This window comes from Ambystoma mexicanum, chromosome 2p (assembly GCF_040938575.1).
Source record: "Ambystoma mexicanum isolate Mex_15411 chromosome 2p, UKY_AmexF1_1, whole genome shotgun sequence".
Lineage (NCBI taxonomy): Eukaryota > Metazoa > Chordata > Amphibia > Caudata > Ambystomatidae > Ambystoma > Ambystoma mexicanum.
The window spans coordinates 715,586,150-715,605,563 of NC_090923.1; positions in this window are offsets into that span (position 1 = coordinate 715,586,150).

Genomic DNA, 19,414 nt, shown 5'->3' on the forward strand with positions numbered 1-19,414 from the left:
AGTGCCGGCATCCCCACAGTACTGCCAGCACCTCACGCTCGATCTGTGAGTATCGCTGCTCCACATCGGACAGGGCCTTGCTGGCATATGCCATCGGGCGGACGCACCCACCACTGTCAATTTGTGTTAGCACAGCGCCCAGGCCGAATGGGCTGGCGTCAACGATAATCGCTGAAGGCAGCGCGGGATCGAAGAAGGACATGGTGTCTTCAGCCGCCAGGGCATCCTTTATGTTATCAAAAGCCGTCTGTTCTAGCGGGCCCCAGTTCCAGATGACATCCTTCCTGGTCAGTGCCCTGAGCGGTTCCAATCTGGAGGCCAGATTTTTAATGAATCGTCCACAGTATGTGACCATGCCTAGGAAGCTTTGCACCTCGGATACAGACTCCGGAAGCTGCGCCTTCTATGTGCCCTGCACCTTCTGGGGATCAGGAGACACCCACCTTCTTTGAATACAAAACCAAAGAATTCTATCGATAGTTGGAGAAATTCACACTTCTCTTTGTGGAGGGTGAGTCCCAAGGACTGCAGTCTTCTGAACGTCTTCGCCAACCGCCTCAGATGGTCTACCTCCGTTCTGGCAAACACCAGGATGTCGTTGCTTATGTTCAAAACGCCCTGTAGATCAGCCAGGGCGCCCTGAATAATGTTCTGGAACACCTCCGCCGCCGAGGACACACCAAAGCTTAGTCTCTTGTAGCGGTATAGTCCTTGGTGTTTCGTGAAGGTGGTAATGTACCTCGACTCGGGGTGGAGGACAACCTGGTGATAGCCCACTCGAAGGTCCAGTTTCGAAAAGAAATGAGCGCCCTGTACCTCCGCAATGATGTCGCCAATCATCGGGGTGAGGTGCCTCTCTCTCTTAATGGCCTTGTTCGGGAGCCTCATGTCGACGCAGATTCTAACAGCATCGGGTTGTTTAGGCTTCCGTGCCACCACTATCGGGGACACCCAGGGTGTCGGGCCTTCCACCTTTTCTATAATGTCAAGATTGACCAAATTGTCCAGTTCCTTGTAGACAAGTTCACGGAGGTGGAACGGCACCCTTCGATGTTTCAGGGCAATGGGCTGCACCGATTCATCAATGTGTAGCCTCACGGGGTCACCGGCCATCTGCCCGATCCCCTTGAACAGCGCGGCATACTTTTTGAGCAAGTCATTAATGTCCTCCAAATAGACAGAGTATGCGAAGCTGACGATGCTGAGAGCCTCTGCTGCAGCACAACTGAGCAGCGTGCTGGTGCTCACCGGTGTCACGTAGAATTGTGCTGTAATTTGGGAGCCCTCATGTTCTACTTTTGCCACGAACACACCGTCCAGAGGGATGGGGTCAACACCACCGAAGGCAAAAATGCGGGCCTTGGGAGCAGCCAGTTTGGGGGCTGGTTCATGGCATCATAGTGTCCACGGGCCATTACGTTCACCGACGCCCCAGTGTCCACTAGGACGGGGACTGGAGATCGGTTCACCTCAACCACGCTCCTTGGCTGTCTCCTGTTCTTACTTCTCAGGATCCCCACACTCGAGACAAAAAAGATATTCTCTTCCTCCTCTTCTTCAGCCTCCTCCACCTGGGCATCCTTCTCAGTCTGATCCACCTGAGCGACGTTGGATGGTCGACCCTGGCGATTGAGACTGGACCGTCCCGGGCCCCTCGGTACCAACACTGGCATTGCGGCTTTGCATACCCTCGAGAAATGATCCGGCATCCCACACCGTCCACAGGTCTTTCCAGCCGCAGGGCACTCAGCAGGGTGGTGTAGATCATACCCACATTTTTGGCAGATTTCTCCTGCCCTACCGTCTCGATCCCGGGGACTGCCGCCAGGTCTTCGGGTGCCCCTGCCACATCACCACATCGCACATACCTCTTCGGCCTCCATTCTAGCAGCCCTCGCCTCCGACACCTCATGGCACCTCCCCAGTTCAAGGATGCGCTGAAGTGTAATTCCAGGCTCCCTTAGCACCTGGCGCCTTAATTTGCCTGATGAGCAAGCCTGGATCAGCATCGTCCTGATCATGTCCTCCGCATCACCCCAAGCGCAGGCCAGCGAGAGACGCCTTAGGCGCCCATAGAAAGTGTCCAGAGTCTCATCGTCTTTCTGTTTGGCAGAGAGCATGACAAAACGTTCATAATCCGCATTGGCGAGAGGCAGGAAGTAGGCCTGCAGGGCGGCCTTCGCCTGATCATAGGATCCATCCCCTGGCGGGAGCGATTCAAAAGTCTCTTGGACAGATGGACCTGCCGAGTGCAGCATAGTTGCCAGCCGGGTGTCATCATCTACCACCTGTGCAGCCCGAAAGTACATGTCCAGGCGGTCCACCCACCTCCTCCATCTGGGCCTCAAGCTGGAAGGTGGGCCTGATACATCAAACTCCGGGATGGGCTGCAGAGCCGCCTGTGCACGTACCTGAGCCATAACGGGGAGATTCTGCTGAACAACGGGTGCTGCCACAGGCTGCGCTGGAAGTAGAGGACCTTGAGGGCCTGCCTCACCACCTGGAGGCTGCTGTGCCGGCTCCACTGGAGGCAGCAAACCTTGAGGTGCTGCTGGCGCACGTGTAGGCCGCTGCACCGCCGCTCCGTCCTGGTACTCAGTATCACTCATTCGTTAGAGCGCACAGGCACCCCCAGCGTGAAGGACAGGGGCCGCAACTCAAACACCAAGTCCAAATGCCTCCAGCCAGCACCATTGAAGAAAACAGCTGCTGCACCACACCTCAGTGATGATGAAGAGGATGAAGATCAGTGGGGCCACCAGTCTGATGATGAAGAAGATGAAGAGAAGCCTCAGCTTCCAGCTGTTCCAAAAATGAGGACAAGAAAGAAATGTGGGCTATGCAGGCCCAGCCATTGTAGCCCTCCTTCTTGCTTGCACTCGACGTAGGAGACCCAGGAAAATGCAAAATCACCAACTGGGCAAAGTCACATGCAGGTATCACTGCCTGCTAGCAGGATTTCCAAAAATTAGGCCTGGATGCACTTCTCAGCTCAAACCGGAGCTCGGAGAAGTTTCACGGCCTGGTTCACAAAATGGCCGCCTGCCGCGTGGGTAACGCACGGCCTGCGGGCCGGAGCGAAGTCTCAAGGCGACCTCGCTGCAAATACACAAAAATTGCCAGTCAAGTCACCGCCGGGCCCAGGCATTGTTTCCCCCACTCGTCGCCACTGTTGGGGGTTGATCGGGACACCCCCAGCGCCTTCCGTAAGCCCCCAATCCCGAAGGACTCAGCCGGAGACGTCCTCTCGGTTCGGGCTTCCCGGTCGCTCTGTCGTGGCCGGGAACGCCCCGTTTATTTATGTTGCACGCGGCGTCATCGGGCAGCGCCACACTTATTGCCTGTGTTGAGACAGTGCCCGAAACCCAACGATACATTTTAACTGTACAGTGCCAAGTGCGCCAAAATGGCCACTGGACTGTTTGTCATCTGAGCACATGCGCAATACATGGACAAGCCCTCTGTGAGTGACTTGCTGAATATTGCAGTGTACTTGGAGGTCAAGAAGAAAGAGCTAGATGATAATTTCCGAGCCACAGAGGGAGGCACAGACTGTTAATGGCGGACCATGTGGGAGCCACAGTGGATTGATTACCTCCTTGGGTCTTAAGGTCCAGTTAGACTGAACGTTTGGCTACGGACCTGAAGAAAGTACACCTTCCCTTGGACCTGTGATCTTGGCAGGATAGCACAGCCCGCAGGATATGGGGGCCCTGGTTGTGGTGCAGGATCCCATCACAAACAGGTATACCAGGGAGTGTATGCATGGTTCAGCCCTAATTTACCAACCCACAATGAGGGTAATTGATTGAAGTAAGGTTGACAAGTGCAACTTGTCAACTTGAAGTTGATCAACGCTGTCCAATTCCACGCATAGATGCTCATCAAGGCAGATGGGTGTGGTGCCTCTGTTAGAGCGGATCAATGCTGGAAGAGGGGCTGTGGGGCATATGATGGATATATACAGGCTCGGACAGGCTTATAGGGCAAAAGGCCCAAGGCCGAACCAAAAAGGCAAAATTCTGGTATTGGCCCGTTTTTTTGGTCAAAGTGGCTAATTCAGTTCACTACAGGTGAGCCCTCTTCCATTATGTTGTCTTTGTGAATGTGGGCTCTGAAACCACATTATAAACAGGGTTTGCATGCTTCGACATATAGCTATCCTAAACACCTGAGTGGAGTTATCCAGGTGTACGATTACTTTGACATTGATATCCATATTGTGTGAGACTATCATTCATAAAACACCCACTCATGTGAAATACATCTATTAGAGCTATCTCTGAAGAGTGGTCTCCAGCTAATAACGTCCAATGCATATAATCGTGCCCATCAGCACACCTAAGATTATTCTGTATTTAGCCTCTCTAACCTTAGATCACTTTGCAAAGGAATACTTCTCTGCCCCTAATTTGCGTAACTCTAGACTTTGACATGGCTATAATTCACCCTGTTAGTCGCTTATTTGATGATGTCAATGGAAATAAAACCTGGGATATACAATACTGGATACCAAAAGAGCACCCTATTTCTGTTTTCATTATTGGGAAACCTCCAATAATTGGTACCGGTATCCCAGCCCAGCCTAGGTCAGCAGTTACTGGCATTGGCTCATTCACTTTAACTCTAGGAACTTAGTGGATGTTTCGCAGCAGCTACCCTAACCAACCCGTCCTTTAGAATGGCAAAGCGGAAGTCCCTAATTAGGTGCTTACTAACTGAGCCACCATTATATTCATCCCAGGATATCTTCCTAGACATGGTCCGCAGGCTAATCATTCACCCGAATGAATGTACCAAAGAGATGTGACCACTACCAGAGGGTTTGGCTAGCCAACTAACATCATATGAAGGCAGCACAATGTTTAATCCTCCAATTACCGGTGGACCCCATGTACACCAGGGCTAACCATACATTAAAGGGGAACCTCCTACTCTCTACAACAAAGTAACCAGCTAAAACCTTGTGCCAACCCCCTCGGGTCAATTTTCATATTGTCACCCGAGCTGCACAAGATCATTGTCCACACTACACTATATATAGGTACATAGCAGACTCATGTTCTTCACCCAACCATTCCCATCGAGGCGAAGTGGGAATGTCACATTGGTAAGACCAACAGTGACAAATAATGGGCTTCATTATGAGTTTGGCGGTCCGTAAATAAGGGTGCCGGTAGCAACGTACAGGCACCCTTTCTGGATCGCCAAATTAAGAGTCTGTCGGTAGGGGCATGGAACCCCTGGCAGATCAGGCCTGCTGGGAGTTTAGGCCCCTACCGGAATTCTTTTCCCTGAAGCACCAACACTGTTACAATTGGTTCCACTGCTTCAGGTTTCCCATTCCCATGGAGTCTTATGGGACTCTATGGGAATGGGGAAACGGTGTTACGGGGCCTACCAGCAGGTTTTACCACTGACCCCATAATGAGGCCCATTTTTCTTTAAGAGCACATACACATTGAGTCAGCTATGTATATTTCCCAACCCACATAATTATAATTATTTTTCTATAAGTCTTGCGCTGCGTTGTCTTGCTTCCAAGACAAACGCGTTGCCCTCAAGCTATCCCCCCCTAAGGGGGATAGTTATGGCTATGTCACGGATCATCCCCCATTGCTCCCTCACTCCACCTCATAATCATCCCCATGTGTATCAGTTTCAGATTAGCCAGACTTCCTGGGACATATTCATTGGTGTACAGATGGTTCAGGAGCCCTTCATCTCTTTGCATGTTTTTTCTCAGACCCTATTATTTTCTGTTGGGTAGAAGAATGTGGCATGACGTTTGCTTTCATATTTTCTTATCTCTCAAATTTTACTAGCCCTCAGATTTAAACATTTGACTGTCTCTCGGATGTTCTGATCCGTAGAAGAAAAGGACACGAGCTTCGTTGTTTTTCCTACCGCCTCGAATTCTCTGAATGTGCTGCTGCTGTGAGGATTTTCTGATGTGTACAGCGAAATGAAATGTGTCCCAATTTCCGTCTCTGTCAAATGTTCCTACTCCTCAGATTTTCATATGTTCCTGTCCCTAGGATGTTGTGAAGGGTAGGAAGGAGTTAATGACATTCGATGTCAAATGATCCCACCTCGAGGAACTGTTGACAGCCAGCGATGTATGAAAACACCGGCCCAATGCTCCAGCTTCACTTGTTGCACTGAATATTGCTGTGTTGCCCCTTTCTCCAGCACATCGATTGCACAGGCTAGCAGTGTGAAAGTGATTACATGATGATGTCTGGGTTAGGTACAGGTTAGTGCCTGAACGCTGCTTAGCACCACTGTTGACCAATGGGGCAACCAAGCCCAGATTAGCCAGCCCAGGCCACATTTTAACACTGGTATGCCACATTCTGCCGCAAGCCTTCTTGCACTGGCCGCTTTGGCCGCAGAGCCCTTTTTGGCGCACCCAGAGGGGCGGGAAAACTAATTTGGCACTGGCCATTTGGCTCGAGGGTCCTTTAGACGTGACTGACATTGCAGCAGATGGCCCTCGCACCAAATGAGCAACTTTAAACTTAACAAGTTTACAGAGGCACGCTTAGACTGTGTTGAAATTATGTGGTCAGGTAATATAGTGTTCTAACAATAATTACTTATTAAAAAGGGTAAGACTTGAACTTTGGCGAGATATTCTGCCTGGGTACATGTAATATGTAGATAGATGCTGACGCGCGATATTGAGGTTAATTATGATTTATTATTGTAACGTAAATAATAAATGGAAATGGGAAGGAGACAATGTGAGCCCCACCAGACTCGGCTCTGTAACAGTTTTCCTTCAATCTGATCTCACAGTTCTGTGCACATAACAGGCACTCGTGAGCACACGAGCCGGAGGATTCCACACTGAAGAGTGATGACATAAGCATGGCTGGAATGCTACACATCTCCCTTCCTTTGCAACAGTATTTTACACAAACAAAAGGAAAATAAGTCCTTAAAAGGAAAATGAATCTTCACACAAAATCTTCCATATAGCGAGGTCTGCGTCTGACTGCGTTGAGGTCCCCAACTTGACAAACGAGGCATATCTGTAGTGACACTTGGCAAGGAAAATTCTGACACTTTCCTCTTCTTTTACACGCTCCTCACACTCCCTCTCATATTAGAAGCATCAACATCTGCTCTCTCAACAACAGCTCTGTCATCACGTGCTCGCACCAAACATACTCTCTCCATATTCAATATCCTACCATCTGCTATTCTGATTGGATGCTTGAATACCTCAACCACCTTCACTGGTTGGGACAATTTGCATGGACCCTTCCTCAGGGCTGGTGGAAGTTTAACTCTCACAAATTCCCCCACTGTCGGGGTCACACTGTCTTTTCTTGCAGATAACAGTCAATCATGAGCAGACTTGTTCTTCAATTGAACGTTCCTAATCCTTTCACACACAGACCCAAATCCTTTCTCTACATCAGTTCTCCTACTCATCCATGATGGTAACAATTTGGTGTTAGCCTTACTACCCCTGCTCAGTTCAAATGGAGATATACGAGTTGTATAGTGTGGAGAGAAACGGTGAGAAATTATCTTGTCCATCACCGCCTTCTCCCAGTCTAATCCGTTTGACCAAGCCCATCAAATCGTTTTTTTGAGTACTTTATTGAAACGTTCAACAATCCCATTTGACTGGGGATGATAAATGGCACTCTTTTTATGCACAATAGAATTTTCTATACAGAAATCCTCCATCTCTTTGGAACGGAACTGAGTGCCATTGTCTGTCATAATGCTATTTGGAAAGCCCTCTCTACCACAAATCTCCCATAGAAAATCAGTAACTGTCTTAGTGGTAATACATGGCTCGATCAGTAACTCCACCCACCTAGTTAATAAATCAATTACAACTAAACAGAACTTACATTTCCCATTACTGCAAATAGGGCCTACAGTATCCATACCTAACTCATCCCAAACTTTCTTGGGGAGTTCCGTCACTACCATTGGATACTTCACACTCATGCAAGCTTTCTCACTCTCATTGCAAAGGATACAGTTGCGGATCATCCTCTCAATTTGGAGGTCGCAACCTGGCCACCAGAAATCATTTCAAATCCTCTGTTTAGTTTTCACAATCCCTTGTTGGCCTTCGTGGCCTAGATCAATAAATCTTTGACGAACTCCTGATGGTGGAATTATTGTGTCACCACCTAGTTAATAAATCAATTACAACTAAACAGAACTGACGTTTCCCATTACTGCAAATAGGGCCTAAAATATCCATACCTAACTCATCCCACGCTTTCTTCAGGATTTCCGTCACTACCATTGGATACTTCACACTCATGCAAGCTTTCTCACTCTCATTGCAAAGGATACAGTTGCGGATCATCCTCTCAATTTGAAGGTCGCACCCTGGCCACCAGAAATCATTTCAAATCCTCTGTCAAGTACATAGCTTACAGGCAACACTGCCATCTTCGGATCAAACGAAGAGAACATTTTTGCCTGCATACAAATAAGTAAATAGACTGAAAATAAACTGCTGGGCACCATATTAACATGTGACAGTTGATTATAAACAAAACACTGCGATTTACAGGACTCTAGCAAAAGGGAAAGAAATATTTTACGTTACCAATGTTTCACTGTCTGTCCTGAGACAGCATATGGCATTCCAAATAACGTAAATCTCACCTGGTCAAAATCATTTTTCATAGTCAGACAGGGCACAAGTTGCATTGTTCATCTTGGTCCATTTTCCGTAAACTTTGCCAATAAAATACACAGTACAATATGTCTTTAAACAGCGTTCCTCAACCCATGTTTTTCTTGCCAGAAGTTGGCAAACCTTCAACACCATGGAAGAGGTGGATTAAATCGTTCGAGCATTATGCAGGTGTTGTGTGTGGCCCGAACTGTAGTGTGGAGAAAAGGAAATCTTTGTTATTGCACTGCCTAGGCCCTGCTGGTCAAGAGAAATTTGAGGACTTGTCAGAATTTACAGCCAGTGAGGATATTAATATAAATGAATATGAACGTGTTGTCAAGAAACTGAGTAAACACTATGAAAAAAAGACGACTACCATCTTGGAGCGTACACATTCAGGAAGAGAGCGCAGGAAGAAGGTGAAAGCATTGAACAATACATTACCAGCCTAAGGAAACTTGCGAGGACCTGCAACTTTAATGAACAACTGGATGAGAGATTGCGGGACCAGTTCATGTTAGAGTGCAGCAGTGCCAAGGTCAGGGAGAAACTGTGGTCTGAGGATGATCCACCCCTAGATACTGTCCTGCGGATAGCTAAGGAGGTGAACATACTGAGAAGTGTGTCAAAGAATTAGAGCGTAGGTTCAAGACAAATGAAATCAAAAATGATCTAATTAAATCCAATGTGTCTTCACCCAATGTAATCAATGCTCAAGTAATTTGAGCAACAAATAAACAAAGGACATCAGGACAAATCTGCAAACCCTCGTGGAATGAAGAGAAGAGAAACAGGACACCTTTCAGGAATTCAAATAATTTCAGGAGGAGGAGTCCGGACAAACCAAGAGTCAGCCCAAAGAGAAGAGACCGAGGCAGATGTTTCAGGTGTGATAGTAGTAACCATTGGGCAGATGACCCAGATTGTCCAGCATTGAAAATAATTTGCAGCAATTGCAAAGGAAAGGGCCATTATTCCAGATGCTGTAGAATTCGTAACGCATCCACAAATTGGATAGGAGATGACGGTCACAACGGCCACAGTGACAAAGAGGGAGAGGAGTGCGTTTTTATGATAATGGATGACGAAGATGAAGAAGTTATGGAGAGTAGCAAAGCAACTGTTTGTGTTGATGGAACAGAGATAAGTGGTGCCAAATACACTCTCATACCACATAATCTTTGGAACAGAAATAAGCATAAATACCTACATGAACCCGAGATCAGACCCAGAGCATGTTCAGGGGTCAGAATTGACTTCATAGGGTAGTTTTGGGGTACGTTGAAATTCAAGGACAGAAAAGCCAATGGGAGGATATATGTCACTAATGTAGGCAAGACACCACTATTGAGTTGGACACATCAAAGCAAGTTGAAAGTTAAGTTACATCCCATCCTTGTCGCCACTTGTAATATGTAGATAGATGCTGACACGCGATATTGAGGATAATTATTATTTATTATTGTAACGTAAATAATAAATGGAAATGAGAAGGAGGCAATGTGAGCCCCACCAGACTCAGCTCTGTAACAGTTTTCCTTCAATCTGGTCTCACAGTTCTGTGCACGTAACAGGCACTCGTGAGTACACGAGCCGGAGGATTCCACACTGAAGAGTGATGACATAAGCATGGCTGGAATGCTACAGTACATTATTGTAAGACATACAAGAGGAGCAGGCAATCGTGAAGGGGGGGATACGTTTACCAGGCTAACATATACTTTATTCTGTGAGGCTTCAGGAAAACATGGGTCACTTTTTCTGGCAGCCCTCAAAATGAAGCCGAGTGCTCCCTTCTAAGCAATGTATTGATTGAACTGTGCAATCTATAGGAGGAGGCAAGCACGTCAATGACACGTGACTGATGGAGACGTGATCATTTCCGAGCGCTTTAGTGAACAGGTAATCAGAGCCAGTACCTCTGGGACAAGGTGACTGAAATAGGATTGTGCATAGACTTGCATGTGTGCTCCCCAAAACCCTCCATTGGGAGGGACGCAGAGTCCTTGGTAGAATGCATTCTCATTGAATGTTGACCCGAATATGTTGCAGCAGAAGTGTGAATAAATCCCAGTGTGCCTGAACATGTCAATAGAAATATGAGCGCTGGGCAACCAGTTTTGGCAAGAATGAGGACATGTTACTGCTTTGGGAGGTGGGGACCCTGGTGGGGAACAAAAGGTGGGACGGGCACCGTTCCCACGAGTAGAGCATTAGCAGCTGCTCTTGTAGAAGCCGCTTGGGACAGCAGGCGCGGAGCATCCCTGCCACGGGCCAGGTACGTGCGCAGAGTTTCATCCCCACATGCTCGATGGAGTGTACCATGACTTATTGTTTAGGGGTGAAGGGGATCACTGAAATGCTGTGTGGTGGGCCGGAAAGGGGGTTTAATCCCAAGAGGAGATGATGTCTGGACATTAAACATCCCTGGCCCTGGGCTCTCTCAGCAGACTTTGATGAAGCGTCGGTTTAAGCTACAGCATGCACCGCGTTCCCCTAGTGGACGGTACGCTAGGGGAAACTTCAGACTGGAAACACAATGATGTGGGCTTATTACTTTGCAAAGAATGCCATGTTTCTGTGTGCCAAACCATACTCGTGCCTAAAGGTCCCTATGCCCTGTTGGCCCACGCCGAAAGGGTCCTCCGGCAAAACAGCCGTGCCTAAACGTCCTGCTCCATCTTTACACATGTGCATGGAGGGCAGTCAGCTGCAGGTACGTGATCCGCTCTGGAACATGGTGCATGGTATGTCTGCGCTGTAGATCACTGGTACCGTGATCTACTTGCTGGCCACACCCCTCACACTGCCCCTTGCTTCTGGAGTATACACCACTGGCTCCATCCATTAAACTTTATACTTACTGAATAAAATAAATGATAGAGAAATCTCCAGTGGTTTCCACTCTCAGACTTGTAGTGTAAGTATCTTTTCTCATAAACAGTTACGTTCCAGACACATGCAAACAATGGATGATAAAGCAGGGAGATATATTATTGCAGAAGTGATCTAGAGGGTAATCCATTAATTCTTGTGAATATTTACGTTCCAAATATGAAACATAATGTTTTTATGGTGGAATTGGATAGGTTGTGAGGAAGTCTTCAAAGTTATGATAGTGGAGACTTTAATATACCATTAAATTCCATATTAGACAGATCCTCTTGTGGTACACCGCAGAGTTCGAACACTTCCAGGCAAGTACTAAATTCATTGATTAATACATGGAGTTTGGTAGATCCTCGGAGGTGCTAAAAAGTCTGAGTACTAGGAAGTACACATTTTATTCAGCCCCTCATGGTACATCTTCACGCACAGATTATTATTAGATTTTAAGATCATTGTCATCGAAAGTGATATCAGCCAATGTGGGTGAAATAGTGCTTTCTGAACATTCTGATGTTAGCTTTGTCCTGGATTGTTTGTTAGGTGAGAGGCCTAGGGAACCAGTATGGCAACTGAACAATTTCCTACTTCATGATTTGGTTTTCGTGCAACATAAGAGGAGGTAGGACACTATGTTGCTTAGAATAGAGACTCTGTACTTTGGGACGCCTTGAAAGTGGTTATTAGAGGCAGAATTATGAGTTTTGCTTCTTACAGAAAAAAAGTTAAAATGTTGGAAGGAGAAGATTTGGAAAAAAGTGTAAGGAAGCGGAATAGACTAATATTCACTGTCCGTCAACAAAACATAATGTAAATGTTTTGAGGGCGCGGTTGGCATTAGACCATTGGCTCACGAGTAAAGACATATTTTATATCAGACACTCATATTGGGAGCATGGTGAGAAAATGAGTACTTTGCTTGCTAATCAGCTGAAAGGAATGGAGACAAAAATGCAAATATTGTTTATCGTTCAGGCTGATGGGGCAACATTGATGAATAATGAGAACATTCTTAAGGCTTTTAAACAGTTCTGTATTGATTTAGATAAGGGTTATAACACTTGCACGGAAGACGGTACCTATAGGTTTATAGAGGATATTGACCTGCACAGATTGAGTGTCACTGAATCTAGTGAGCATGACTCTCTCAACATAAATGAGGACATATTTAAAGCTATAGGTTCCCTAAAAAGAGGCAAATGCCCAGGTCTGAATTTTTTTCAATTGATATTTATGGTACGTTTCAGGAATTGCTGATACTGGTGCTGAGGGAGGTTTATATGAATACTGTGGAGAGGGGCATGATACCAGAGTCCATACGTTTACCATTAATTACGTTAATTCCTAAATCTGGTAGAGATCATACTGACTGTGCTAATTACAGGCCGATTTCCTTGTTGAATGTTGACATCAAGATATTGACAAACATATTTGCTTCCCATTTGGTGGCACTGATATTGCGACTAGGGCATAATAACCAAATGGGATTTTTCAGGGTAGACAAAGCTGTGATAATATGATAATAGAAGGGAATTAATAGATGTGATCCGCCTTGGTAAAGATTACTCCGAACCACTTGCTGTGATAAGCATTGATACCGAAAAGGCACTTGATAAAGTGAACTGGTCATTTCACTATTAGGTTTTAGCAAGATTTAGTTTTGGACCTACATTTTTTAGCCTCTTTGGAGATTTATGTAATGAATCTAAAGCTCAAGTTCTTGTTACTGGGTTACGATCGGACATGTTTCAGATTAATTGCAGAGCCCGCTCAGGTGGTCAGCTCTCACCCCTTCTCTTTGATCTTTATATGGAACCTCTCACAGCACTGCTTCGTTCTCACAAGAGTATTAAAGGTGTTCATTGTGGTTCTTATACCTCTAAGGTTTTATTATATGCTGATGATTTACTTGTTTTGATGTGTGATCCAGAAATTTCTTATAACAAAGTGTTGGAAAAACGTCTACGATACGGCATATATTGCTACTTCAAGATGAATGTTTCAAAGACTGTACATTTCCGATAACAAGAATGTGTTTCAGAAAACTTTTTCGGGGATCAGCAGGTATGATGGGCCAAAGACCGTTTAAAATACCTGGGTATTCAAATAACAACAAGGAATATTCAACAATGCTTTTTCTACCACATTAAGATCAAGTGATAACATATTATCTCTGATTGTAACCCGTGGTATAATTTGAATCTCATGTTATGGGGTAAAATTGGTGTCATCAAGATGGTCCCTCCTCCCTAAATTGCTCTACCTCTTTCATATGCTCACACTTCTACATGCACTCCCAAGCAAGGTTTTGAAGGAGGCCCAGAATATATTTCTTGTGGGGTGCGATGAAGAGACCCCATATCCCTGTGAAGATCTTGAGGCATCCGATCAAGGTTGGTGGTTTCAGTTACCCAATACTGAAGAATTACCACACATCACTCACATTACACAGCCTTCATGGATGGCTAAATACGGCTTCTGATTCCAATCCAGCTTGGGTCCCTATTAAGAAAGATGCTGTGTTTCACATTCCTATGGACTGCTTGTTGACAATGGAAAAACATTGGATAAATAGATTAGTGCCAACACCGGTTCGTCATACTGTACATACATGGAAACATGTCCATAAAGAAAATCACACTAAAATCCGCTATCACTTGAATCAAATCTCTTGTACAACCCAGCTATCACTGGGGGGAATTATTTGATACATTGGCGCTCCTGGCAGAAAGCTGGCATTTGTAAGCTTCAAGATGTCTAGATTAGAGATGGGTTGGCAGACTTTGGCTTTTCATGCTTCAAATATAAGCTAAATGCATTGGAGGTAGAGCAGTATCAATTATTATCCAACATTCTTCTGTCTAATTTTTCCCCTGCTTGAAGCAACATTGCAAAATTAGCCAGATTTGAGCTGTCTTCTGAGAGTACACTCCGTGCTTGTCTCAGTGTTATATCGTCTACTGTTTCCAACTTCCTGCATTGCTGACTCGGAGTGTTTATTCTCGGAGAATCAACTTCAAGTTCCTATATCAGGCGTTGTTTGGTCAGGCATATGTGGCAACATCTTTCGGATGAAGGTAGATCTGGATCTGAAATACACCCAACAGAGAATTTGTTATTGTTTGTATTGGACACCATCGAAGTTGCCAGACTCTAAACTGTTACCAATGGACTTCTGCTGTTTATGTGAAGCTGCGAGGGGCACAAACATGCATATGTTTTGGGAATGTAGCAACATTGAGGATGATTGGGATGATGTTATTAATAGAATGGAGATGGTGACAAATTGTAATATTCCCAGGTCGCCAATGCTTATTGTATTGGGTCAATTGTCATTGATTATGAAAGTATCGTGTGATAAAAAATCCTGGTTGTACAGAGCTTTAACAATGTCCAAGAAAATGATCTTAAGAAAATGGAAAGGTTCAGATAAGCCACTGCATGAGGAATGGACTTATGGTATGGTTTTATTGTCAGCAAAGGAAAAGGTGTCTTTCACACGGAAAACATCTCTAGATGATTTTAATGCAATATGGAGCCCATTTAATGATTTATGTGTGTGAACGTTTTTTTAATAATATGTGTATCTTGTGTTCTTGTTTGGCTTACTGTTTACCTTTACCCCTTCCCTTCATTCCTCTTCTCCTTGCTCTATTTGACTCCAGATTATTTATAACTGTTTTTGCTATAGATGTGCTGTATTAATCAGCTTTTTATGTTTCTATGTTTCTATGTTTATGTACTGCATCTATACTCCTTGGTCTAATATGAGACTTCTTAATTGAACATCTTACAAATAAATATTTTTAAAAACCAAAAGACTCTGAGCGGCAACCTGACAATCACAGAGGCTGCTCTGCGCAGCTGTTGGCCAGATCCCTTACATTAAGAAATGTGAATGAGCCACCTCAGCACCACGAATGCACCAACCAGGCTAGTCCACTTTCATGAATATAAATGGGCCACGAGTGGAAGCAGCCATGCCACTGCATGTGCTCTGCACAGAATATGTTCACTAAGGCCCCGATTTTGGGTGAGCCCCTGCACTTTGTTGGGGAAGGGTATAGGGGTTGCAGGGATGGAGTGTGCGTTTCTACTTAATGTAATGCCGTTGTAGCAGCCCCTGGCATGCAGAGGCAGGAGTGAGCAATAAGAGCATTGTGCACCTGTTTTAAGGTGCAGTGGCACTCAATGGTTTGCTCCACAATAGTACAAATTCACGCATTGGTAATGCCAATAGTTCTGGCTTTTGTTTCAGCACTATATAAGCATTTATCAAGCATTAGCATCACATGCCCAAGAACGTGTACCTTTTGGAAGATACTGGCATTAGTATGGACAGTGTATGGGCATATGACAGTGTCAATTTATGGTCATTTTGGGCTTGTGTGTATGTGTGTGCAATGATTTCATTCACATATGGGCTGATTGCAGGGGCGTTGCTAGGGGGGGTAAGGGGGCTATAGCCCCTGATCTTTTGGTTGTAACCCCGGATAGAATCTCAGGAGCTACAGCCAAAAGACTAGCTAGCCCCCAGTCCCAACAGTACCGACATCAGCTTAGCCCCGGGTCTTTTCCAGACCTGGCAACTCCCCTGGCTGATTGGTTTTGTTTATGTGCGGCAGTGAAATGTTTATGTGCGCTCTCAGCTCATTTAATTGTTCCCAAAATAGCAGCAGAATCTGTGATGTGAGCTCATTATATACAGACCTGATCGGATGGATGTGTACCCTCCAAGTATAGAGCCCTTTCAAGTGTGCTTTCATCCATTCCAAGACATGTTGCAAGGTTAATGTTCTCCCTCTTCGGAGTTTTATGAAATAAAGCATAAGTGGGACTCACTGTTCTTAGGTAGAAAGGATAAGAGAGCGAGCAGCTCCCCTGCGGAGCTGTGTAAGCACGGTGTGAGTAGACACTTATACGCCCATGCATCATTTGTCAATTGTAGTCACTTCTTTTCCTTCCTCATGTGATGTTAGTGATACAAATCATGAGTCATATTCCAGTGTGGGAGATGGGCTCCAGCACGGGGGCTCTTGGCAGCTACAGACAGTGATGTGATGTGAAATATGACAGAGCCAGAGAGGCACACTGCAATTTGCTTCAGAACATTATGATATCGCCTATTAGCATGCCATCAGTTTTCTGGGGGCTGTAAAGAATACCTTCATAAAATGCAACACATGTCCAGATCACTCTGAAGGGGGAGTATATGACGAAGTCCCCTCTCAGGACCTGCATCTAGTGGCCATGAACCAGGAGACTCAGGGAGCTGGGTGCCAAGACAAACCAGTAATGAGGAAATAGGTCTCTCACAATGTCTGCCACAATGCCCCTCAGATGCAGACGCAATGGCCAGACCGGTTTGTGAAGCGTAATTAGGAGCTGGGGAGGGATCTCTGGAAATACACCAAGTCCTATCACTTAAGACCGGGAAGACACCAGAAAACCTGTCGCTGGACACACATATCGAAATGAAGCAGGCAAACCAACCTCAGAGGGACTACATCTATGACAATGCACTTCTCTCCCAACCAGAAAACCCGGAATGGATTAGGGAAATTAAATTATCCCTTGAAGGACCGGGAGGCCATAAAAAAACGCTTTCAAGCACAGGGACAAACATAGAACCCCTTAGAGACCCCCTAACATACTTGCCTTCCCAACAGCAGCATAGCATGATCTCCTCCATACAAGCAGCCTGTTCAGCCTCTCCCTGCACACAGTGTTTCCAAATGGCCACCAGAGTGAGCCCAGACCTCCCAGCTTCAATCTCGCACCCATTCACTGGAATGCCCTACCCCCCACGATCCGAGGTGAGGCCTCCCTCACCACCTTCCGCAAAGCTATGAAAACTATCCTCTTCGCATAAGGCCTCGCACACTAGCATGAATACTCACCACATGACCCAATGCATAAGTTGTAACACAATGACCAAGTGCAATGGCTGTAACAACAGTATGATGTTCTGTAATATTCACAATGTATCAACGACCGCCACTATGCCTGTACCTGTGTAACTAAGTTTCTTGCAAGTAACAGCGCCTCAATGCCCTTGGGCTGCTTGCGCGCTATGTAAATATAAATAAATAAATCTGATTATCAGAAAGTGAGAGAGCCCAGCCAATCCCAACCCTCAAACCCTTTAGGTTCACAGCTGCAGAGTATCAGCTCTAATTCCAATCAAGGGGAGGGTAGCTCTTGCTATACAAGCAAAGCAGGCAAGTTCAGAATGGTGGCTGGCAGGGGCAGATGGCTCCTGTTTGGAGAAGGCTGGAGAGTGGCTATTGCTAGAGAGTAGAGGTGTCAGAACATGAAAACTGCATTGGCCTTGGTCCATATGGCAACGCTGGTTGTGCTGTCACACCCCCACCACATTTGCCTGGTCAAAGATGGCAGCATGCTTGGTCCTCACACTCAACGTCATAAGCAATGAACACAGTATATTATTTATGTCGCTAATCTCCGTTGAGCCGTGACGCTTCTGTGTTGTTTCTCTCCTGCTTGTTCCTCGTTCCTTCATGTCTTCTGCTCAGTCCTGTTCCTCTGCCTTCTCCCTCTGCAGTCCTGGGTTTATTTCAATCTCTTGCTTCTTGCCTTCCTGAACTCCTGCTGCTCGAAGTCTCTTCCGTCCCTCTCGTCTTGCATTCCTGGAACCCTGCTGCTGCTAGTCTGCTCCTTTGCCCAAAATGTCTCCACCTGTCGTGGGAAAGTGCTGCTCCTCTTGCATTTGAAGAATCCTAACATCTGCAGTCTTCAAGGGCTTTCATCCGCACAAGGGATTCCGGTGTGTGTCCCGTTTCGGGTGCACAGTCTACCTGTTCGTCTATCAGGTTCTTATTAGGTGGGTTCTTTCTAACTCCTGAAGCCTCACCAAACCACTTCGCCAAGCACAAGTCAGTGCTCGCTGTTACAGTTTTAACGACGCACATACCAGGACCAGTTACAACCATTCGTAGCAGGCAAACCAACGTTCAGGCACTGACCACAGAGGTCCAGACCCTCATGACCAAGAATATGGCCTTATGACAAATGGTTACTACTTGCAATGTACCCCAATTGGAGGTCGCGCCTGGTTCTCTCCCTGATGGAAAGTATGACGGGAATACCAGGAGAAAAAAGGAGTTATTGGATGCTTGCACAGTGCAGTTCACGTTTAAGCCGCCCTTTTTTCTATCTGACTGAGCAAAGCTTGGGTACATGATATCCAATCTTGCCGGAAGCGCTTTGGCTTGGCCCACCCCTCGGGGTACAACCAACAACTTGGCTCTGGATAACTATAATGGATTCATTAACAGCCTCAGGGCCATGTTTGCTCGTATGGAATTGACCACATCCGCACAAGAAGCTCTTTCGGATTTTAAACAAGGAAAAAAGGAAGTCTTGCCCTACATTACCCAGTTCAAACAGATGGCTTTGGACACCGCCTGGCAAGATGATGCATTAATGATGCTTTTTAGACACAGTCTGACTGACGAGTTGGAGGATGAGGTGGCATGAGTTCCCCGACCTACCAATTTGGCAGAATTATTTTCCCTTGTAATGCAACTGGATTACCGTATCCAAGAATGGCACAACAAGAGGAAGTAAAAACGAGCATCTTGGACTTCTGTGGACCCCATACATACCATGAAGAAGTACACCACCAACATCAAACCTATGCTCCATTGATCCTTGATGCTTCCCTGTTGTTTTGCTCCTGCTTGTTCCTCATTCCTTCTTGTCCTCTACTCAGGCCTGTTCCTCTGCCTTCTCCCTCTGCAGTCCTGGGTTTACTTAATTCTCCTTTTTCTTGCCTTCCTGGACTTCTACTGCTCTAAGTCTGTTCTCTGCCTCTCTTCTTGTATTCCTAGAACCCTGCTGCTG